At 45.1% G+C, this 26,016-nt stretch overlaps 1 long non-coding RNA gene across 1 annotated transcript; it reads left to right on the top strand.

The window, feature by feature from the left end:
• Positions 1 to 15,593: 15,593 nt before the first annotated feature.
• On the top strand, positions 15,594 to 16,566 carry LOC124688863. The gene is made up of 3 exons (XR_006998647.1): positions 15,594 to 15,941; positions 16,049 to 16,139; positions 16,367 to 16,566. It is a non-coding gene; the product is annotated as an uncharacterized LOC124688863 (long non-coding RNA).
• Positions 16,567 to 26,016: the final 9,450 nt, after the last annotated feature.

The raw sequence follows: 26,016 nt of genomic DNA, 5'->3' as shown, positions 1-26,016 counted from the left end.
ACTTGTAACATGTATATCTCATGGATAATAGTCAACATAGAGTAATATAACAAGTACAATATGCAAGTATGTAGGAATCAATGCACAGTTCACACAAGTGTTTGCTTCTTGAGGTGGAGAGAAATAGGTGAACTGACTCAACATAAAAGTAAAAAGAATGGTCCTTCAAAGAGGAAAGCATCGATTGCTATATTTGTGCTAGAGCTTTTATTTTGAAAACATGAAACAATTTTGTCAACGGTAGTAATAAAGCATATGAGTTATGAAAGTTATATCTTACAAGTTGCAAGTCTCATGCATAGTATACTAATAGTGCCCGCACCTTGTCCTAATTAACTTGGACTACCGGATCTTTGCAATGCACATGTTTTGACCAAGTGTCACAATGGGGTACCTCCATGCCGCCTGTACAAAGGTCTAAGGAGAAAGCTCGCATTTTGGATTTCTCGCTTTTGATTATTCTCAACTTAGACATCCATACCGGACAACATGGACAACGGATAATGGACTCCTCTTTAATGCATAAGCATGTGGCAACAATTATTATTCTCATATGAGATTGAGGATATGTGTCCAAACTGAAACTTCCACCATGAATCATGGCTTTAGTTAGCGGCCCAAAGTTCTTCTCTAACAATATGCATGCTCCAACCATGAAGGTGGTAGATCTCTCTTGCTTCGTACAAGACGGACATGCATAGCAACTCACATGATATCCAACAAAGAATAGTTGATGGCGTCCCCGTAAACATGGTTATCGCTCAACAAGCAACTTAATAAGAGATAAAATGCATAAGTACATATTCAATACCACAATAGTTTTTAAGCTATTTGTCCCATGAGCTATATATTGCAAAGGTGAATGATGGAGTTTTAAAGGTAGCACTCAAGCAATTTACTTTGGAATGGCGGATAAATACCATGTAGTAGGTAGGTATGGTGGACACAAATGGCATAGTGGTTGGCTCAAGTGTTTTGGATGCATGAGAAGTATTCCCTCTCGATACAAGGTTTAGGCTAGCAAGGTTATTTGAAACAAACACAAGGATGAACGGTACAGACAAAACTCACATAAAAGACATATGGTAAACATTATAAGACTCCATACCGTCTTCCTTGTTGTTCAAAACTCAATACTAGATGTTATCTAGACTCTAGAGAAACCAAATATGCAAACCAAATTAGCAAGCTCTAAGTATTTCTTCATTAATGGGTGCAAAGTATATAATGCAAGAGCTTAAACATGAGCACAACAATTGCCAAGTATCAAATTATCCAAGACATTTTAGAGTTACTACATGTATCATTTTCCAATTCCAACCATATAACAATTTAACGAAGATGAAACTTCGCCATGAATACTATGAGTAGAGCCTAAGGACATATTTGTCCATATGCAACAGCGGAGCGTGTCTCTCTCCCACAAAGTGAATGCTAGGATCCATTTTATTCAAACAAAACAAAAAACAAAAACAAACCGACGCTCCAAGCAAAGTGCATAAGATGTGGCCGAATAAAAATATAGTTTCGGGGAGGAACCCGATAATGTTGTTGATGAAGAAGGGGATGCCTTGGGCATCCCCAAGCTTAGACGCTTGAGTCTTCTTAATATATGCAGGGGTGAACCACCGGGGCATCCCCAAGTTTAGAGCTTTCACTCTCCTTGATCATATTGCATCATACTCCTCTCTTGATCCTTGAAAACTTCCTCCACACCAAACTCGAAACAACTCATTAGAGGGTTAGTGCATAATAAAAATTCACATGTTCAGAGGTGACACAATCATTCTTAACACTTCTGGACATTGCATAAAGCTACTTGGACATTAGTGGATCAAAGAAATTCATCCAACATAGCAAAAGAGGCAATGCGAAATAAAAGACAGAATCTGTCAAAACAGAACAGATCCGTAAAGATGGATTTTATTAGGCCACCAGACTTGCTCAAACGAAAATGCTCAAATTGAATGAAAGTTGCGTACATATCCGAGGATCATGCTCGTAAATTGGCGTAATTTTCTGAGCTACCTACGGGGAGATAGACCCAGATTCGTGACAGCAAAGAAATCTGGAACTGCGCAGTAATCCAAATCTAGTACTTACTTTTCTATCAAAGACTTTACTTGGCACAACAAAACATAAAACTAAGATAAGGAGAGGTTGCTACAGTAGTAAACAACTTCCAAGACACAAATATAAAACAAAAATACTGTAGTAAAAACATGGGTTGTCTCCCATAAGCGCTTTTCTTTAACGCCTTTCAGCCTAGGCGCGAAAAGTGTAACTCAAGTAACATCGAGAGATGAAGCATCAACATCATAATTTGTTCTAATAATAGAATCATAAGGTACCTTCATTCTCTTTCTAGGGAAGTGTTCCATACCTTTCTTGAGAGGAAATTGATATTTAATATTACCTTCCTTCATATCAATAGTAGCACCAACGGTTCGAAGAAAAGGTCTTCCCAATATAATGGGGCAAGATGCATTGCATTCAATATCCAAGACAACAAAATCAACGGGGACAAGGTTATTGTTAACCATAATATGAACATTGTCAACTCTCCCCAAAGGTTTCTTTTTAGCATTATCAGCGAGGTTAACATCCAGATAACAATTTTTCAATGGTGGCAAGTCAAGCATATCATAGACTTTTTTAGGCATAACAGAAATACTTGCACCAAGATCACATAAGGCATTACAATCAAAATCTTTGACTCTCATTTTAATGATGGGCTCCCAACCATCCTCTAGCTTTCTAGGAATAGAAGTTTCAAGTTTTAGTTTTTCTTCTCTAGCTTTTATGAGAGCATTTGTAATATGTTTTGTGAAAGCCAAATTTATAGCACTAGCATTGGGACTTTTAGCAAGTTTTTGCAAGAACTTTATAACTTCAGAGATGTGGCAATCATCAAAATCCAAATCATTACAATCTAAAGCAATGAGATTATCATCCCCAAGGTTGGAAAAAATTTCAGATAGCTTTTAGCAAGCTTTCAGTGTAATTTTGCGCGCTTTGCACTAGGAGTAGAAGCATTGCTAACACCAATTATTTTACCATTGATAGTAGGAGGTGCAGCAACATATGAAGAATCAACATTACTTGTGGTGGTAATAGTCCAAACTTTAGCTACATTTTCCTTTTTAGCTAGTTTTTCATTTTCTTCTCTATCCCACCTAGCACGCAGATTCAGCCATTAATCTTATATTCTCATTAATTCTAACTTGGATGGCATTTGCTGTAGTAACAATTTTATTTTCAATATCCCTATTAGGCATAACTTTCGATTTCAAAAGATCAACATCGGAGGCAAGACTATCAACTCTAGAAACAAGAATATCAATTTTATTGAGCTTTTCTTCAACGAGATTTGTTAAAAGCAGTTTGTGTACTAATAAATTATTTAAGCATGGCTTCAAGTCCAGGGGGTGTATTCCTATTATTGTTGTAAGAATTCCCATAAGAATTAGCATAACCGTTACCATTATTATAAGGATATGGCCTATAGTTATTACTAGAATTGTTCCGATAAGCATTGTTGTTGAAATTATTATTTTTAATGAAGTTTACATCAACATGTTCTTCTTGGGCAACCAATGAAGCTAATGGAACATTATTAGGATCAACATTAGTCCTATCATTCGCAAGCATAGACATAATAGCATCAACTTTATCATTCAAGGAAGAGGATTCTTCAACGGAATTTACCTTCTTACCTTGTGGAGCTCTTTCCGTGTGCCATTCGGAGTAATTAACCATCATATTATCAAGAAGCTTTGTTGCCTCACCAAGAGTGATGGACATAAAGGTACCTCCAGCAGACTGAATCCAATAAATTCCGCGAAGAAAAATTTAGTCCCGCATAGAAGGTTTGGATGATCATCCAAGTAGTCGATCCATGGGTTGGGCAATTTTTAACCGGAGATTTCATTCTTTCCCAAGCTTGAGCAACATGTTCATTATCCAATTGTTTAAAATTCATTATGCTACTCCTCAAAGATATAATTTTAGCAGGGGGATAATATCTACCAATAAAAGCATCCTTGCATTTAGTCCATGAATCAATACTATTCTTAGGCAGAGATAGCAACCAATCTTTAGCTCTTCCTCTTAATGAGAAAGGGAACAATTTTAATTTTATAATATCACCATCTACATCTTTATATTTTTGCATTTCACATAGTTCAACGAAATTATTGAGATGGGCAGCAGCATCATCAGAACTAACACCAGAAAATTGCTCTCGCATAACAAGATTTAGTAAAGCAGGTTTAATTTCAAAGAATTCTGCTGTAGTAGCAGGTGGAGCAATAGGTGTGCATAAGAAATCATTATTATTTGTGCTAGTGAAGTCACACAACTTAGTATTTTCAGGGGTAGCCATTTTAGCAATAGTAAATAAAGCAAACTAGATAAAGTAAATGCAAGTAAACTAATTTTTTTGTGTTTTTGATATAGAGTGCAAGACAGTAAATAAAGTAAAGCTAGCAACTAATTTTTTTGTGTTTTGATATAATGCAGCAAACAAAGTAGTAAATAAAATAAAGCAAGACAAAAACAAAGTAAAGAGATTGGGAAGTGGAGACTCCCCTTGCAGCGTGTCTTGATCTCCCGGCAACGGCGCCGTAAAAAGAGCTTGATGGCGTGTATTTCACACGTTCGTTGGGCAACCCCAAGAGGAAGGTATGATGCGCACAGCAGCAAGTTTTCCCTCGGAAAGAAACCAAGGTTTATCGAACCAGGAGGAGCCAAGAAGCACGTTGAAGGTTGATGGCGGCGGGATGTAGTGCGGCGCAACACCGAGATTCCGGCGCCAACGTGGAACCTGCACAACACAACCAAAGTACTTTGCCCCAACGAAACAGTGAGGTTGTCAATCTCACCGGCTTGCTGTAACAAAGGATTAACCGTATCGTGTGGAAGATGATTGTTTGCAGAGAAAATAGTAAAACAAGTATTGCAGCAGATTTGTATTTCAGTATAAAGAATGGACCGGGGTCCACAGCTCACTAGAGGTGTCTCTCCCATAAGATAAAAGCATGTTGGGTGAACAAATTACGATCGAGCAATTGACAAATAGAGAGGGCATAACAATGCACATACATGACATGATAAGTATAGTGAGATTTAATTGGGCATTACGACAAAGTACATAGACCGCCATCCAACCGCATCTATGCCTAAAAAGTCCACCTTCGAGGTTATCATCCGAACCCCTCCAGTATTAAGTTGCAAAGCAACGGACAATTGCATTAAGTATGGTGCGTAATGTAATCAACAACTACATCCTCGGACATAGCGCCAATGTTTTATCCCTAGTGGCAACAGCACAACACAACCTTAGAACTTTCTCGTCATCGTCCCAGGTGTCAATGCAAGCATGAACCCACTATCGAGCATAAGTACTCCCTCTTGGAGTTAAAAGTAAAAACTTGGCCAGAGCCTCTACTAGAAACGGAGAGCATGCAAGATCATAAACAACACATGTATAATAACTTGATAATTAACATGACATGGTATTCTCTATCCATCGGATCCCGACAAACACAACATATAGAATTACGGATAGATGATCTTGATCATGTTAGGCAGCTCACAAGATCCAACAATGAAGCACAATGAGGAGAAGACAACCATCTAGCTACTGCTATGGACCCATAGTCCAGGGGTGAACTACTCACTCATCACTCCGGAGGCGACCATGGCGGTGTAGAGTCCTCCGGGAGATGAATCCCCTCTCCGGCAGGGTGCCGGAGGAGATCTCCAGAATCCCCCGAGATGGGATCGGCGGCGGCGGCGTCTCGCTAAGGTTTTCCGTATCGTGGTTTTTCGCATCGGGGTTTCGCGACGGAGGCTTTAAGTAGGCGGAAGGGCGAGTCGGGGCCGGACGAGGGGCCCACACCACAGGGCGGCGCGGGCCCCCTTGGCCGCGCCGCCATGTGGTTTGGCCACCTCGTGGCCCCACTTCGTATGTTCTTCGGTCTTCCGGAAGCTCCGTGGAAAAATAGGCCCCGGGTCTTCGTTTCGTCCAATTCCGAGAATATTTCGTTACTAGGATTTACGAAACCAAAAACAGTGAAAACGTGAACCGGCACTTCGGCATCTTGTTAATAGGTTAGTTCCAGAAAATGCACGAATATGACATAAAGTGTGCATAAAACATGTAGGTATCATCAATAATATGGCATAGAACATAAGAAATTATCGATACGTCGGAGACGTATCAGAGAGTCATCGGAGTCATCATCTTGAGTTGTTCTTGCCATGAAGGAAGAACCAACATCATTCTCCGTGGAGTAGTCCTTGGAGTAGTCATATGTGAAGAGTGACCCGGGCTTGGAGAAAGCCAAGCCGGCCACCCCGGCCTCCTTCTCCTCATCTTCCTCTTCATCATCGGACAAGTACTCGGCCCCAACAAAGGCTCTTCCCTTGTTCTTCTTGAATCAATCGTTGATTGGGTTTGGCTTCAATCTTGGCTTGACCCTTTTGATAAATCTTGGCTTGTCTACCCTTTTCTCATAAGGGCACTCATTTGCAAAGTGGCTATCTTCATCACAATTGTAGCAAGTTCTTTTCTTCTTCTTGTCATTGAGGAGCATTGGGAACTTTGCCTTGTATTTCTTGGCAAAGAAAGCAAAGTCGGTAGCAATGTCACTAGTTGAAGTCATCTCTTCTTTTTCTTCAATTTCATAGTCTTCATTGCTTCCATGACCGGCCCTAGCTTTGAGAGCAAGGTTGTGTGGCGCTTCATGGTTGTGTGAGGCTTCATCAACACGGTTCATTGCCATGAGCCTCTTTCCCGCTTTGGCCATGTTTTCATTGGCGGCCACATAGGAGACGAGATCATCGGAGTTGAGATCGGCACTCTTGGTCATGATTTGAAAGTTGAGTGCAAGGTTGGTGTCTTGTTGCTTGACGGCAATCATAGCAATGACCTTGGACTTTATGAATGCTTCATTCATCTCGAAGCCATCATTGTACTTCTCAACACCAAGTCCCTTGACTCTTACTCTAAGAGCACCAAGCCTAGCGTAGGCATCGGACACGGATTCTCCATCTCGAATCATGAACTCGGTGAGCCTCTTGCTTTGCGGTCTCATAAAGAGCTGATTGGATCAAATCGGTTCCCTCTTGGAGTACTACGATCCGATCCCACAACTCTTTAGCGGAGTCAATGTCATTGACTTGATCAAGAAGCTTGCGGTTGATGCCACTTCTAATCTTGTCACGTGCGGAGGCATTGAGTTGACGGTTGTAGAACTCGGTGGAGGTCAACCGAATGGGATCTTGTGGCTCCCGGTATCCATGAACAATGATCTCCCATAACTCCACACCTGCAATTGCGAATATGAGATTCCATAGAAGATTTCCAAAAAGGAAAGTGAGTTCCATCAAAATGGGGAACATTCCCACTATGGTTTATATGAGGCATGGGTGAAGTGTTTTTGGGATAGTTATGATTAACTTCATGGAAACTCTCTAGAGAGGCCGAAGCCGCACTAGGAGGAGGTCCACTAGTTAATTTCTTAAGCATGGCGGACATTTCGTCATTTGGTTTTGTAGCTCATCCTCCTTTTTCTTCTTTTCGGCATCATATGCCAAGAGTCTAGATTTCATCTCTTTAACCGAAAGGTTAGAGTCGTCATCTAGACCCTCGAAGAGTTTATCCATCTCACTCTTAAGGCGGTGAAGCCCTTAATAAGAGTCCAGGCTCTATACCAATTGAAAGTATAGAGATGGTAAACCTAGAGGGGGTGAATAGGTTTCTACAAGTTTTAATTCTTTCTTTGCAATATTAGGCTTTGCGGAATATAAAGATGAGCCTAATGCAAACTAGGTGAAGCAACCTATATGAGGATACAACTAACTCGAGCACGAAGGCTCTCACGAGCGATTAAATCACAAGTAAGGAGTTCGGTTAGAGATAACCGATAGCACGCGGACACGAGGATGTATTCCCGTGTTCCCTTGCTTTGCAACAAGGTACGTCACGTTTGGAGGGGTGGAGGTCCCACGAAGGATTCCCCACGCCACGAAGGCTCACCCTATTCTCCGGAGCCTATCCCACGAAGGAATAGCTTACTCACTTGTGGTAGACTTTGAGGTAGCCTCCAAACCTTCACAATCTTGCCGGAGCAAATCCACAGCCCGGATGCTTCCGGACTCCTCTTGCCCACCTAGGGTTTCCAAGGAACCCTAGGAAGCAAGCTTCTCGATGAATACAAGGGGGAATGAGATTTGGCTTGGTAGAACAGTAGATCGGGTCCTCCTCTATCGTTTCCCCGGAGGGATTTGAGTTTGGGTGGAGGAGGAGGTAGATCTGAGGCTTTTGGTGTTTCTAGCAATGGAGTAAGAGAGAGAGAGAGAGCTCAAGAACAGCTTGTAGTGTAGTGCCTAACTGTTCAGAGGTAGGAGAAGGCCTATTTATAGTGTTCTTCTAAATATGGCCGTTGGTCACTTGCCACCTCAGCTTTTTCCTCGACAAACCCGGTTGACCGGGCCACAGACCGGACTGCCCGGTGGTGAGGCCGGTCGGACCGAGACCGGTGACCGGACGCCCTTTGCTGGTCCTGGAGCTCCTCCGGTTGGCGGCCGGTTGGCGCCCGGTTGGCGACCGGTCGACCAGGCCGTGCGCCGGACTCGCCGGTCCGTAGGCCGGTTGACCGGTCGGCAACCGGATTTGCTGCGTTCTCGTGTGGAGCCCGGTTGGCGGCCGGTCGACCGGGTCGTGCGCCGGACTTGCCCCGGTTGGCGACCGGTTGACCCGAGCTGTGCGTCGGATCGGCCGGTTGCTCGGCCGGTTGGACCGGGCCGCAAACCGGATTTCTGCCGTAGACCCCTTTTCGATTGTTGTTGAAGTGGGGGTCTCCTTTAGCCTTCTTGTTCCTTTGATACACCATTTATGCCTCATTGCCTAATACCTGAGATTATCCTTACAAACATATTAGGCCAAATACTCTAGCACGGTGTCATTGTTACCAAAATAATGGATAAGGGTAAAATACCCTTACACATACATTTAATCCTTTGTTTACAGCAAGCCGGTGAGATTGACAACCTCACTGTTAAGTTGGGGCAAAGTATTTTGATTGTGTTGTGCAGGTTCCACGTTGGCGCCGGAATCCCTGGTGTTGCGCCGCACTACACTCCGTCACCAACAACCTTCACGTGTTCCTTGACTCCTACTGGTTCGATAACCTTGGTTTCTTACTGAGGGAAAACTTGTTGTTGTACGCATCACACCTTCCTCTTGGGGTTCCCAACGGGCGTGTGCTTGACGCGTCATCACGAAGCTACAAACCACAGGTGAACTTGTTCCTCAACAATACTTTGATTGATGAGAACTTTATACTGCTTAAGTCCTGTTACTTATGTATCATCAGGTATAAAGAGGAGATAAGCATCGCACGAGGAGGAGAGGAGCAGCTGGACGTAAAGAAGGACGTCAAGATGGACGTGGAGCTGGACATGGAGCTGGACATGAAGATATCCCATGGACGCGCGAGGGAGGAGCGGGAGGCATGCGCGAGAGGAAAAGACGCAGTCTAGGCCGGCCCAGCACCCGGTCAGAGCGGCCGCCACGCCGGCGCGCCCGGTCCCTGGCCCGGTCCGACCGGGCGGCACGCCGGATCCACCCCGGCGCCAACCGGGTTTTGTACTAACGCAGACCGGGCGGGGTACTGAGCCGAATTCGACCCGTCCGGTCGGCACCCGGTCCCTGGCCCGGGCTCAACCGGCCAGCCCGGTCCCTGGCCCGGTCGACCGGCCCCCAGACCGGCTGTGTCCGAGTCTGTCTCAACCAGATCTATTCTGGGTCGGTTATTTTCGTACTTTTTCGACCTGAGGTCGTCCCGGACGCCTATATAAGTGCCCAGGACGCCCCACAAGTTGCTTTAGACCACGTTTAAGATAAACCCTAGTTCTTAGTTATTTGCTCAGCAAAACTATTGAATCCCGTACACCATATTGCTTGATATTGTGTAGATCTGAAAGTCTTGTGTGATCTGCTGTTCCATTGGGAATTAGAAGGTTGCAACTTACCGCTTCGTGGTCGGCGGCTACGTGCTCAAGTGTGTGGAGTTGCGAACATCTTGCAGGGTTGAGAGCTATTGCATTGGTGACAGGGACCAATCGAGAGATCTCGTTGTGTCATACAAGTTATCATCCACTTCATCGAGTTACCTCCGCTGCAATCGCCCCGTGATCATCATCACCATCGTTGCTTACTGAGAAAATTGGGCCACCCCTTATCAGTAATGGAACGGTTCCGTTTTGTGTTCGGTTGAGACCAAAAAACTGGAATGGAATGACTAGTATCCTTGCTATGCTAGGTGAGATTACCTCCATGTTTGTGACTTGCTCTTATTTGCAACAACATACAATCAAAATTTCGGCAGCATTTTATTTGTATTTTCGACAATAAGCGTGCAAATAAATTATACCCTATATAAAAGTTAGACAAGTTAATGCTTTCATAGTGATTCAGGTACTGTAGATATGCAAATTATCCTCTCTTTCCTCTAATAATTATGTGACACGTAGTTCTTCTTTTCTACTTTGCTGGTACACATGTTTTTTGTTTCTTTTTTCTTTTAACTTAGGGGTAACCGGCAACCGGTTCTAAGGGCATCTCCAACCGGGCGACCCATCCCGCGCCCGCGCGTCCGGATGGGTCCAGCCGGACAAACCCGACCCAACGCGGGGACGCACCGCAAAAGCGGACGGCCGCGGCGTCCGGAACGACGCAAACCCGGCCCAAATCTTGGTCGGGTTTGCGTGGCCGCGGATGGCACGCGGCGTCCTCGCGTGTCCGCCTGTCCGCGTGGCTGGCCCACCTGTCGGTGCCCAGTCCTATTAAATGTGGACTAGGGAAGGGGACTGTCCCTATCCAGTCCCCACTTTCCACTCCGGCCGCACGCGCGAGCTCGAAGCTTCCGCGCCGCCATGGCCCCGAAGCGCGAGTTCTCGCCGTCCGCCAACGACCACGAGGCCGGCAGCAGCCGGCCAGTTGCGCCGACGCTGTTCGCCATGGGGCCGCCGGCGACGCCCAGACGCGACCGGATCTACGTCACCGTAGCGGTGGCGCAGATGTTTTGGGACGCCGGCGTCCCAATGCCGTGGGGGGACGTGCACCTCCCCACGGCCGGCACCCGAGCCCGGATCGGGTTCCGGTGCCGCCCATCCCGGCTCCGGCCGCGCCCGCTACGCCGAGATCCGGAGGCGCCGCGCTCGACCGCCGGCGGACCTCCAGCGAGGACCCCGCGTACGGCGACGCAAGTCCCAACCGGGACTTGTGGTTCGAGGTGGAGCACGATGCGCGCCGGCGCACGTGCTTCACATCCGCGACGGCGCGGCCTCGCGCGCAGCCGCGCACACCTGCTAGGCGGGCTGGCCGCCGCCCCGGCGGCCTCTACATCAACGAGCCCGCGCCCCAGCCCCAGGAGGAGGAGGACGACCCGGAGCTGCAGGCGGCGCTCGCGGCGTCCCGCGAGCAGCGCGACCTCGACGAGCTGGTCAAATGGCCGCACCTCGCCGAGACGCTGCGCACCTCCGCGCCGGGAGGAGGCGGCCAGGAAGGCCCAGGAGGACGCCCAGGCGGAGGCGTGGGCCTTCCTCGAGCTGGCGCGCCGTCAGGAGGAGGCAACGCGTCAGGCGACGCTCCGGGAGGAGGAGGAGCGCCGGGCCGCGCGCCTGGCCACGCTCCGGCTACAGGCGGAGCTGCAGGCCGCAGCGGAGGAGCATCTCCGGCAGGAGTCCGCGCGGAGGGCACGGCTGCGCAGGCCGGCGAGCCCGCCGAACCCGCACTCCGCCTGGGAAAGGGCGCAGGTGGGAGCCCCGGCCGGAGTCCCCGGTGCCCTCCGGCGTTTCGAGCCGGAACAGCGCGTCGCCGCCGGGGGGCGTCATCGTCATCGACGCCGACGATGACGAGTACTACTGGGGGTAGTACTGCCGGCGGCCACCGTGCTCGCAAACCCTGAGTAGGGTTTCTTTTTTTTCTAGTTTAAAGCCCATATTTGTGTAAAAATTGCCCAAAATAGGGCTAAGTTTAATTAACCACTAGTTTAATGTTATTTTTGGCTGTTTTCCTTTTTTATTTTTATTTTTGTTTTTTTAATTACATATGCGGTGCGTCCGCGCGTTGAGCGCAGCGTGCGACGCAAACGGACACGCGGACACGGGCCGCTGTCCGGGTGTCCGTTCGGCCACCCAAACGGCCCCCTAAGGCATTATTTGTTCGTGCACGTCCGGTCAGAGCAATTCCAATAGTGTAGCCAGCTGCTGGCTATAAGCCAAGTGTCATGTCATCTATAGCCAACTTAGAGTCAACATATACAATAGTGAGCTGTAAAAATGTAGTATTTAATCAATGTGTGGCTCACCTTTCACTCTCACAAAGTGCTTAGGAGCACGTGCTAGAGCTAGCTCTTGCATAAGACTAGTCACAATGGGAAGTATCATAGACTAGTATCATACATATGATACTAGTTTATGATACAACACCTACAATGCATAGTATTATGAATTAGTATCATAGTTCCATCATATTTAATGTTTTGTAGAATCTCAATGCAAATATGTGTACATGATGTGTTTGCCACTAAAATTTCTAGTTTTACGTGCTATGATACGGTATCTACCTATGATACTACTCTCACATCTCTCCTCATTAATTGATGTGCCACATAAGATTTTTGCCTACATGGCATGCATGATACTACCTATGATATTTCCATTGTGGTTAGTCTAAGAGCCCACTCTCCTTCTCTCTTCTCCTCTCTCTCCTCCAACTAAGCAATAATATACTATTTTAATCCTTATAGTCAGCTGACTAGGACTTACTTTACTTGCTCTCATTGCATTGGCCCTCACTGCGATAGCCTGGTAGGTATATATATTTAGTGTTGGGATTTTTCCCATGGGTCAAAGCAAAGCGGTGGTCTATAGGCCTGCGTAGAAATATCTAGAGATCACTAGTACTACCTCCGTCCCAAGGAATAAGGCGCACACGTATTCCAAGACGAACTTTGACTATAAAAATTGAGCAACAAAATCTTGGTTATATTATATGTAATTACTATCGTTGGATTTGTATTGAAAAGCACTTTCTAACGATGTAAATTTCATACAAACAATCTTTATATATTTAGAGTAATACTTAGTCAAATGAAAAGCACGTAAAACGAGGGCGCCTTATTCCTTGAATCAGAGGTAGTAGCTGTGTAGCTCACCAGCACGAGTATCTCGAATTCTCCACCCCATCTTCCCCACTAAATTCCATTCACCATATTCCACCGGTACTGCCTTGGATGCAGACCGTCACACCACCCAGAGGCCTCAACGAGCTCGCAATCATGGAGGGACTATGCTTCGGCACGGACCAGTCTGCTGCGTGCTTCCGTGCTTTAACTCACCGGGTGGCCGCCGCTTCCGCTGGTGGGTCGCAGCACCGCTGCGGGAGCTGCAAACCAGGGTCTTCACGGGCGGCCGTGGTGAGGGGCTTGGAGCGTGCGGAAGCAGAAGCAGGACTCTGGCTGTACGGGAGTGCCGTCGAGTCGTTGAGGTAACTCACGCGGGCGGTTGAACGTTGTCGAGCCACGGCCTGCTCCAGCGAGACACGCCTCTGTGTGGTTGCCATCCGCGGCGGACATCTCGCGGCACACTTCAGGGTACGCCATGGCGGAACACAAATGCGCCAAGAGATAGCTGCTACATCATGGTACGGCCAGCATGTTCCTTACCGCTTGCTTTGGACTTGGGTTGCTTCGATCTGGTAAATATTTAAATTACAGCTGCTCTCAAGAAAATCAGTACGCAGATATATTGGTATACTTTTTCTCAGGTATATACATGGATCCAAAAATTATAATATATTCTTAGCTTTGGATGTCTGTAGTTGATACTCATGATCAGAATTAACACTTAGTTATTTTTACGGGCTAAATAATCTGAAATCTAACAGTGTAGAGCAAATCCAATGATCAGTGCTGTCTGGGGAAGAAAAGGGGCGTGCATCAGTTCTACAGAATGCTGATAAGTACCAGAAGGTAAGGAAGAGAATGGCATGAAGAAAATTTCGTACATGCCAGTTTGCAAAAGAACTAATACTTAGGTTAACCGAATCTGGCTTCTTTGTTGTCTTGAGCAATTAGAGAAGTTGGAAAGTTCAGCTAGCCAAGGTTTTCACAGAGGACAAAGGCATCCAACGCAATTCAGTCACTGCAGCTATTAATTCCAATCAAGAGTTTCCTTTGTTCAGCATTGTATACACTCATTAGTGTTGTCTCCTTGCTTTTATTCTTTTGTTTCCACAGTGCTTGGGCAGAAGAGGAGGAGCTGTCTGGGTGGTGTTGATGTGGTCTTGGCGCTCAGAGAAAGTGAATACGTCATTTTGGAGTATTACATAGTTATGAGTTCACTTTGCTTTACTCTCTTTCTTAGATGTTAAAATCTTCATTTTTGGTCAGTGGGATCTGATCATTCAGTTTTACTCTCACCCAGTGGCCCAGTAAGAAATGTTTTTCTTACTATTTTGCGGTGTACTATTCTTTGCACTGAATTATTTCCACCAAATTGTATGTTCTTCAGCATCCATGTCATGTCCTCATTTCTTCAGACTAGACGTAGATTTTAACTGCAGAACTGTGACAGTGCACCTATAAGCCTGCCACCAGATCTACGAAATTTTGCATTTCTTCCTCACAGTACTAATTAACAAAAATAATTGTGGCTTTCATGGGATTCTTAAACAATTTTTGTACAGCAAAGATTTTTTTGTGATTTTTGTTTCGTACTCCTGGTTTTCTATTTCTCCATGGTTACTTATTACTAGGAATCCTAATTAGTCCCTTTCTTTTTTCATTAGCGGCTCTGAGATAAATTCATGACCACGTGTTTCAGATGGGAGGTATTTCTAATGAAGAGGTATGTAGAAGGTCTTGCTTTGATCTTTATATCCTATAATTTATTAATTTTGTTACGGGAGGTAAATCATTATTATTCTACCTCCAGTCGATCTATGTGTCCTTAGGTCTCAGTATAACCACATATAAATTTGTTGTGTGCCTTAGTTTGATAGCTATCCATAAAACTAACGGACCCATTGTGGCAAACCTGTAGGTTTTTTTGAACTGCAGAAACATAAAGTGAGATTTGTGGTTTTGATTCAGCGGTTCATGGGACCCGCAGTTTTACCTTTGTTTAGGTACATTGTTTCATTAGTTACAACTAAGAGAATGCCACTTATATGAACAAAGTTGATATTTCGTATTTTTGATCAATCAATAAATTAGTCGTCAGCTGCATCGACTTGCAGACAGCAAGTATCCTATTCTTGAGTTCTACTCCTATATTGGACGGATGCAGCTGAAAATACTTTTAGCCACAATGAGATGAAGATGTTGATGTATAATCGGATGCATTATCTATGAACTTCTCGACCCCATTGATGTTGGAAAATCAAATAGACTTTCCAGGTCTTCTATATAATTCCTTTTAACCAGCTTAGTTCTATTTTCATTTCTACCAACCTCTTTTCACGGATTATTGATCTATATCATCTCACGGCTTTAAGATTTAACATCATTCACACGCATTGCAATATAGCATCTAAAATTGCATATGATCGTGTGCGTTTTGTTTTTCAGAAATACATGTCAGATAATCTTTGAACTGTTGATGCATTGGATGGTTTGCTGGATACGCTGAAAGCAACACACATCAGTTTGAATGACTTGACCTTAATGCTTCTCCAGTACTTCTTTTGATCTTTTTAAAGAACTGGATGGAGCCAACAATGAAAATACTCATGTAGTAGCAGTACCAACAAATACTTCACCAGATCATATTCCATAAATTTCTTTCTTGAAGAATTATAGACTGACCCAAATTAAATGAGGCAGTTAGCCAGTATCTCCAGTGACCTTCCATGAGAGAACTTAAAGGTAGCAACTCTCGCAAAAGAACACTGAATACTCGATTCGCTGAATGAACGCTTACAAGCGAGCAAGTACTGATCAAATCATTCACATTCTTTTTGTATTTGTTGCAGATACTTGAGTAGGTGTTATAGGCTAGCCTCTTTGGTAGAATTTCTTGAGAAGGCATTGCTGTGTAAACATGAAAGCTTACTTTGTCCACAGGTAACAAAAGTTTCCTGTTCTTTCATGTAATGTGCGCTGGTGTTCAAATGTGTGTGAGTGTTCAGATACAAGTTGATAATCTCTACGCTATATGCATGTAGGTATTTATTAGTATGGCTATCTCTTAGGCACGCCTCTTTTCCCAGTGTATCTTGCATTCAGATGGCTACGGCGGTTCGCTAATTTTCTTTTTCTCATGGCTTACTTCGACCATCACTTCACTGCAGGACCGAAACTACACTCAGAGAATTGGCTTCAGATATCTACAGATATCAGCTGCAGATATTCAGCGCTCAAGCTTCCCGCAGCAATTGATGCAGTTGCGGACACGTCTTATTTAGCTTAGATCATCCGATTGCAACATTATGAATGTTTTTTTGTTACCAGTTTGCTCTACGCTATACTACATAAGATACACTATAGAAGATAGTTCCTTTGGTGTGCTCTCTGTTTAGCTGTAGTCAGCGTGCTGAGGACTATCCTTTTTCTCATCTGTCTTTGTACTAGGCAAACTGAACATAAAATTCAGAACATCATATTTTTCCTTCAGCGCAAGAAAAAGAATCCAGAGATGATTATGCAGCTCGCTAGCACATGTAAATAAAATTTGATTTTAATAACTCAATGAAGAGAAGAAACCTACCAGTTGATAGCAGATCAATTCGATTTGCCTCTCATGGTTCTCTATCCGCTGCAGGTGCCTGGTCCCTGACCAACTTCTCTTCGTCCAGTGCCTCTGCAATGCTGGATATCGACCGGCACTCCGGCAGTAGAGCCCCGGCTCCGTGTATGTTTATAGAATGAAGCTTCCCCTTTCTTCTCCCCAGTCTATACCAGCCCCAAAAAACTAGATCTCGACTGGCCGCGGAGCCTCATTACTATACATGCCGACAAAACAGAACCCCTTCCCTTTTTCCATGCGGTCTATCTTATACTGGTTCCTTTCTTTAGACACTCGCTCACTCAGATACATGGACCATCATTGGAAAATATACAAGCGAGAAAAACAGGAAAATTCTGATAAAAAACATCCCATACTGTCCTGAATAACTAAACCGGCCTAGCATATCACCATTGTTTATTAACCAATTTAATAGATAAAATGGCACACTATCATCATTACAGTAAGGTGGGACTCCGATCTATAATAAGTGTCGTGATTTTAGTTCAAATTTAACTAAAAATGACTTGAACCACCACACTTATTATGCATCGGTGGGAGTATTAGAATTGATTTCTTTGGATTTTTCTTTTATGTAGTCCTTACTTGAGATGCCTACACACCATCGCTTGTTGTGATATTAATATATTCTCTTTATTGAAAAACATTTGGCTGTGATGCAGCGCTCCTCCAATCTAGAACCGGTTTATCTCAGCCGCTATATGCGCTTCAACTTAAGTTCACACGGTTTTTGCTCTCACTGATGTTTTCCTGTTGCCCCTCTGCTATTTGTTTCCTCATTGTAGATAGCTCTTAGATTGGCTCAACCTGTGAGGCAAGTTTTCCATGATAAATTTATGTGTCATTACTTTTCTTTGTTCCCTTCTATTTTCTGTTGATTTTCTCTTTCTTTTACCATTTTTCCTCTCTTAATTTTTTTGCTTCACCTATTTCTTTCTTCCTTTGTTCTATTTTTTATCTATGTATTTTTTACAACAAATCGACATTTCTCTCTAGATTCAGTGTCACTTCCTAATTTTTGCTACTACTACGGGCGCGGCGTGCCGCCGCGCCTATATGCCTCCTAGTAACAACAATAGAACAATATATGGCATCAATGATAGAACAGATTTCAACCATAGAAGCATACTAATAGTCACACTTTTCAACCATACAAGCATACTAATAGTCACAGTACATGAAAGATCATTTCAAATTGGGTAGAAAACGGCATATAAGCCATCCAAAAGAAGTGAAGGAAAGCGACGTGCATGCACAACAGTGTTGGGCAGTAGGAAAGCGTTGTGCATGTGATTTAACCTTGAGATGTGCATCAGACAGCTGCCACACGACCGATCTGCCGCCTGCGATCGGTCAGCCGACGCCTAGCATGGCCCTTCAAGTAGTTCATATGTAATACACCTTCCAGCACGAATTTTTGAAAGAAAGAAAAAATACTTTTCACATGTAATATTGTTCCTGCCATGCAGAGTTCACCTATGCGGATTTAGGGTCTGTTTTTTTTAACAGGGAAAGGGTCCGAAGACCCTAGATGCTGCTTATATTAACGTGGCGGTGAGTACAAATTACAAAGAAGCCCCTACAGAACATGGGAATTCAGGATAAGGGCTGAGATTTTAGAGAAAAGACCCTAAAAAAATTCTGGAAAAAGCAATCAGGTCCTTCCAGGTCCGCACCGCATCTGATGGAGGTCACCGTCGAGTTGCTCTGCCACGAAACTGACACCGGCGCCGGGGACGAACCACTTGGTCTGGCGTCGTGGCTGGAGTGGCTGATCTTCCCCTCAGACTTCTTGTCTCTGGGAAGTAGAGGTTGAGGAGGGTCGCTTTTCGACCATAGGATGCAGAGGCAGGGCGGTGTAAGCCACCGACTTCGGTCCTCCGTTGAAGAGCTCCTGGCGCAGCAGATGTTCCCCGCCGACGCCAGCCATAGATCTCGGCCAAGAGATCTAGCAGCCAGCTCGCGGTAACATCAACACCCTGATGAAGATCTACCGAACAGAGCTTGTGCAATAGCATGATCTCCACCCCGCTCTCACCACCATGGTGAGAAGCTTGCGAGATCTCCAGATCTTGAGCACAAACATCCGATCTGCAGAGGACAATAGCCATGGCATCGAATCCGAGATTCAGTGCCATGGCCTCAAGCTTATTGAAGGGCTGTGGGAGGGAGAGCTTGGGTAGCAGCCGCCTGCACCATGCCGCAAGCGCGTGCGAAATCTCCTTCACCAGCTGCTCAGCGGCGCCTGGGAGCACCGAGAGCACCGTAGCCTCCGGCATAACACCATACTCCACAAGGGAAGCAAACTCTAGACCTAAACTACTATATACAGGGGGGCGGTCTCCCCTCTCCCAGTCACTCCGGCCGGCAAAGCCGCCGAAGGAGAGAGAGAGGGGAGCCGACGGAGAGCAGGGGACTCTCAAAAGAACTGTTCACGAGCGAGAGCGAGGAGGGGGGGAAATGAGCGGGGTCAGTAGTATTTAGGGAATGTTCGATTGTAGCACCATTCCATTCTAGTGTCATGGAACCATTCCATCCTTGTGTTCGGTTTAGATAAAAAAAATTGTCACGAAACCGTTCCATTTTTGTGTTCTTTTCCGGGATGGGGTGGAATAAAATGAGAACGGAATCAAACTCGATTATTTATTTCCTAATCTAGATTAATTATTGCTAAACTTAATTAATTATTGCTAAACTTGATTAATTATTGCTGATTTTGATTAATTATTGCTAAACTTGATTAAAATAAAGTTAATCGCCCGATCGGTACCGAATATTGACGGAATATTCCCTTTTCTAGAACCATTCCATTCCACTCCATACTAGAAAAGAACGCAAGAATGGGTTTTGGGAATGGAACGGTTCCACCCATCGCAGAACCGAACACACCCTTACATTGCCGGTGGTTGGAAACTTAGATCGGTTACCAGCGCATGCGTGTTTATGGAAAATTTATGCCCTATTAAAAGAAAATAGGAAAATTTTATGCCATCCCGATGAGGAAGGACCGAAGGAGGCCAAGCTCCACAATCATTGAGGGTGGTGCCGTCTTAGAGCAAGTACAATAGAGTCCAGTCAGCTGACTATAAGACATTAAATAATATATTTTAGATGAGTTGGAGGAGAGAGAAGAGGAGAGAGAAGGGAGGTGGGCTACTATGCACATAGCTAACTCTTGCACGTGCTCCTAGGCACCTCGTGAGAGTGAAAGGTGGGCCATATATTAGTAAAGATTACATTCTTATAGCCAACTATTGTACATGTTAGCTATATGATGACTACAAATGATATGACATCTTGTTATAGCCAACAGTTGGTTATACTATTGGAATTGCTCTTAAAAATCAGCCTACTCTAGCTAGTGGCCGACTAGCCACAACCAGGTACTACGAAGGGAAGGAGCAGCATATTAAAGGCGAGTAAGAACCTAGTAGAATAGATCACCCGAGCGGATGCCTTACCGGAAGAGGAAGGGGATTAGCTTTTAGTATGTTGAGAATCACCCCACCCTTTTATTAACTTAATGCTTCTAATACAAAGAATACAAACACCAACAGGCAAATTAACAAACCTTATATTTTGGAACAGATGTATTTCACAAGATCTCTTACAAGAGACCAAAGGTGTCGAAGGACCCATAAACTCAAGGCCACACATAGTCCAAATGAGAATTTCCAGTAGAAATTCTGAACTAATTGTGTTTCTATAAAAAAAAATCCTAAATCAGAAGTTGTTTAAGATTTCGAAAAGCAAAAGCAAACAAAACATGAAATGCTGAAGCAAATACATAAACCATTGTAGAGCTCGATAAGGTAGAATACTGGGGTGACAGATAATAGTTCAGTAGCAAAGAAATACAGAAAACATTGTAACCAAACACTATCTTCCACACAGACAAAATTCGAGAGCTCGATATAGTTCACTACCAGATTAACACCACATTATCATAGCGAGTAGTTCACTACCAAGATTAACACCACATTATCATAGCAAGTAGTTCACTAACAGGTCTTAGCAACGAGGTAAAATGGAATGTTTCTAACTCCCCGATTCCGTTCTTTACGCAGTTAAGGAGGAACCGCCCACCTGCAAATGAATCAAACACAGCATTCTGTGAGCAAAATTAAAAAAAAATGCTTGCTCCAGCAGACTGAAGGGTCATTCAAACCTCACCTAAGACCCAAGGCCGAATTGGCCAAACGTGCCGTACCCGTAGACACCCGGACCTTCCTTGGTGGGCACATACCTGCCCTTCCTGGCCTGCGCATGTTTGCGCTCCCTGCTGCAGCTGCCGCGGGAACCCAACTTTGGAACCCACAGAACTTCAACACAGACTTTCACTGTACCGAGAGAAGATGACAAATAATAAGATTAATAAAATGCAGGCAAGGTAAAGAAACAGAACAGATTAATCAGGAGCTAACGAACGAATGAGTAAATACAGCCATCTTCTTCTTGCATGTACGTCACATGAGGAAGTGAGTGTCGAACATCCTAAGCTAGATCTTAAGCAATGGACAAACATACAACATTTACCAAGTAGAACATTACTTACAAACACACACTCCTGGATATCCATTTCGTATTCAAGTCAAATTTCATGATGTTATACCATTACATATTGCAGTGGTTCAATTATAAACCATGGTGAACATCCTAAGATAGATCTTCAGCAAAGGACAAACATACAACATTTACAGGGTACATCATTACTTACAAACACACACTACTGCATAACCGTGGTGAACTCTCTGAAACACAGAACCAACCAACTATTTTCAGATCCACTGATATCATTAGTACAGGTTGTTATGTCATGACATTTGCAAATTGGTGGCAGGTTGCAATGGTACATCTAAGGTTCAGAGCATAGTGAACGATATTGACCAGCTACCAAAATCAAGTGGTTGACAGAAAACAGAATAGTCAATAGAACAAGGGGCAATGTATTAACAGTGATAGAATTGTCACATTACAAGGGCAATGGAGATGCTACTAAGATCAAACATCTACTGGATCAGGAGAAACCACAACACTCAACAGAACAATGGCAATGGATCAACAGAGATAATTATCACAGTACAAGGGCAATGGAGATGGTACTAAAATCAAACATCTACTTGATCAGGAGAAAACACAACAGTCAACAGAACAAGGGAAAGGATTAACAGAGATGTCACTGACTAGTACAAGAGCAGCATTATGAGATATTATCCATGGAAATATTGCACGCATCACTCCAAGTTTGGTAGCAGGTACGCCAGACAAGGCAACATTGTGCCAATACTGTTTCACCACGTGAGTACAAGGAGATAGAGTTGTACCCTGCGTGTTGTCCTGGGGTGGGATGGGCTGGCGGTCGCCAGCAGCGGCGCGGTTCTTCCTCCGGGTCCTGATCTTTGCCGCGGGCATCCAGGGGTTCCTGCGAGGACCAGGGTAGGATAACGAGAGAATTAGAAACGGATCATCAGGCGACAGATAGCATAGCATGGCAGAGCGAGTTTTTGCAGAACAGACAAGAGCCATATACGACTTACAGAGGATCATCCTCCTGCTCGTTCCCCACGGGGTCGAGGTCAGCGTTGAGGTCCTCCTGGGGCACGAGCTCCTCCGCGTCTGCGATTCGAAATGAGGATAGGCAGATCTGAGAGGTGGGTGGGGGGGGGGGGGGAAACTGGGGGAAACGAAAACGGGGTCTCGTGGGCAGTCGTGGTTACCAGGAACGGCAGGCTCGACGTGGTCGTCCTCGAGGTCGTCGCCCCCGTCGTCCTCGTGGTCGTCGCCTGCGTGGTCGGCGACCAGGTCGTCCTCGACGTCGTCGCCCCCGAGGTCGTCGTCGGCGAGCAGGTCGTCCACCTCGAGGTCGTCGTCGGCGAGCAGGTCGTCCACCTCGAGGTCGGCGAGCAGGTGGGCGAGCCCTTCGAGGGCGGGCGCGTCGAACTCGCGGTCGAGGTACTCGGAGACGCCCTTGTCGCCCAGGGCGGCCAGGAGCGCGAACTTGTTCGCAGACGCCATGGCTGGATTTCGAAACAATCATCACGCCCGTCAGATCTACAGCAGGGAGAGGCCTGGAACGATCGAGAACTGGGTGCGGAGAGGGGAGGAGTCGATCGGTGGCGGATTACCTTGGTTCCGCTCGAGCGCAACGGTGGGGGAGGCGCAGGGGTCGAGATCGGCGCCGGAGACGGGAAGCGGATCGCGAGCGGAAGAGAGTGGACGGGAGGTGGGGATGGGGCTTATAAAGACGAGCTTTCCGCTGGCTTGTCTCTGGCTGGATCGGCTGCTGGGCCGCACGGCAGGTGGATTTGTGGGCTTTCATGGGCGGCAGGCAATTGCTGCTGCCTGCGCGCTGCACAAGGCCGACTGGCTCCAATGCTCCGCTCGGTGGATCGACAGGCCGATTGGAGCAGCTGGGCTGGGCTGCAGGAGCTGCTGCAGAGGATCCGCTCAACTGAAGAAAAAAAAAACTTCTGCAGAGGGACCGCCATTCCTTGGCTTGGATCTCCTTCGGCACCAGAATCCCACCTCCAAACGCCAGAGGATTGCAACCCCGGCGGATCTCCTCTGCCCCGCCCTCCTCCTCGACGCCATCCCCTGCAGCGATTGATTGGGTTGCAACTTCAGTCAAAGGATAGCAACCAGCCGCCGGCACCGGCGGCTGGTCTCTACGCTTGGACAGAAGCTGAACCTGTATGCTCGCGGATCGACACCTTGCCTCGCCATAGCTTCTGGTGGGAACTGTATGCTTGTGGATCGAGATGCGGATATCATGGTGGGGAGATGTAGGCTGCGAGATTCAGAACACCTTTCTGAGGCACAGAGAGGAGACCAACTCTGCTGTGCTCCCTGAGGGTGAAACCAGGCTGCTGTTCTTGGGAGGAGGAGAATGGCCATGGGAGGAGGAGCAAGAACAGGTCCGGCTTCAAGGTGGGTGGAGCTAGCTGGAGGAGGAAGAAGAAGACTAGTAGGTAGTGCTACTCAACAAAGCAAAAGAGGGGCAGGGGCAGGGCAGAGTGCGACCCCATTATATGGACGGACGAGAGGAGGAGAGCCCAAGGTGGGTGCCCCGGTTGCTTGCCAACCATCGATTCGTCGATTCTCAAGGAGGGCCAGACAAAGAAATCGTGTGACAACTAATTAAATAAAACGTCTCCCGATTCATACGTTCCTTCCTTCCCTATTGTTAGCTAGCCACCGAACAGAATTTGACCTGATCGATGCCAACAAGGAAATAGGAGGGAGCATATCTTTTCAAAATATACCGCCGTGCACAGCTCATGGCGGTGCAACTAATTTTTGCCGTATCTTCTCCTCATCTCCTGCCCATCTGTAGCAAACTCATAATTAAATCCCATGATTTCTGATTTCCAAATTCAGGCCGATATTAACCCTTGCCGATTAACACAGGGCGGCTGAATCAAACCGATTTAAACGCTTTCCAAATATATACATGCCGCTATTGATCCTTTTGCCCATTATTAACACAAGGCGACGGTTTCGTCTCAAATTCAGCAGGTAGTATGTCCAGTGCACGACACTCTTCCATCGGCCGCGCACTTTGATCTGATCATCACGTCGCCTTCAAATAAAAAAATAAAAACTCTGATCGAGACGCAAAAGTATTGTTCTTGGCCGGCCGGCCGGCCACTTGCATCGCACCCAACACATTTTTCTAGTTTACAGCCATCAGAAGCTACTATGGGTTCAGAGAGGCGGCTATATAGAACAAACATGGTTTATTTATTTTTAGATCAAAGGGGTTATATCTTCAATTTCATTAACGAAACCAACATACTACGGAGTTCCATTCTTACACACCATACCACACCAGTAAACACACAAACAAGTTTTTCATGATCACTACTATGGTTCACTTTTTTAAAGCATAGCAAATACACAACTAACGATATTGAGATAAAAGAGAAACAAAGCTCTAACGACAGCCAACCACTTTTCTCCCTTCAACACCTAACACCAGATAAGGAGTTTTTGCAGCGTTCTTTCCTTCACATCGCCAACCTTGATATCCATGTCATCCAACTTTTTCTTGCGCCAAACACTTTTTTCGCAACCTTCTTCAGCAGGTTAGCTCGTAAATTTAGCCGTAACGTCCTCCTTCACTTGTAAAAAACTCCAACAGTTAATATAACAGCAAATCTTAAAAATCACTATACAAAGTTAATCAGACCATTTTCCCTCAAAACATGCCAAGTTTCTCGTTTTTCGAATGCTCCATATTACAACAGCTACCCCCACAGCAAGAATTTCCTTTTTTTCCCAAACTCTTCCAGCCAATTAGAAATACAATGTTCAGCTGAATCAAAATGGAAATTTAAAGCAGAAATACAGCTAAACACATTCCAAATGTATCTAGCTAGCGGGCATTGAAAAAAGACAACTTATATTTATTTAGATGTATATACATCTTATATTTAGCCACCTCTACTACCAAAACAAGCGTCGATGCAGGAGTGAAAAACTGACTATTTTCCGCAATGAATTGTGCGTCGATCAATTCTTTCAAAACATTGAACTAGCAAGACATCAAAAGAAACATTTTATCAACCATAGAAAACTATCAAATGCCAGAATGCACATGTCTAGCTAAATTCCACTAAGTTTGAGAGTGACTCCAATGACAATGACAGAAATGATGCTTCTTCTAGTGATTGGTAGTTCTTTCAAAAGAAATAAACAAATATTGCTGACGTGTAGATGGCATAACTCACCAGGGCATACTCTACTCTCCATTATGTCAACACAATGACATGCAGGACCAGTTGTCCTCTACTTGGGGCCAAAAAAGGTAGGTGGTGTATGCCATCTCACCTATCAATGAGAGCTGCTCTTATTGGCTATGTTGTACTCCATCCGTCCTCAAATAAGTGGATTTTTGTGTTTAAAATTTGTCCATAAAAAATGTACTCCTATCTTTATAATACACCTTAAAATAATAAAAATTATTTTTCTCTCATCGCATTTAAGTCAAATCTAATAATATTCAACACATATTATAATTATATTCTACATACGCTTAGCTCACTAAAGGTGAAAGAATTAAAGAGACAAAAGATGTGGGTTACGTTTTTTTGTACGGTAGCACGGTACCACCTAAAGGGGTGGTAGCACTGGATATGTTCTCCACTCCCTTTGATCCATATTACAAGTGGTCGTTGATTTGCATTTATCTAGTCA

Source organism: Lolium rigidum, chromosome 2 (assembly GCF_022539505.1).
Source record: "Lolium rigidum isolate FL_2022 chromosome 2, APGP_CSIRO_Lrig_0.1, whole genome shotgun sequence".
NCBI classification, from domain to species: Eukaryota; Viridiplantae; Streptophyta; class Magnoliopsida; order Poales; family Poaceae; genus Lolium; species Lolium rigidum.
Note: the sequence above shows the minus strand (reverse complement) of the source record. Positions and strands in the feature narration are given on the sequence as shown.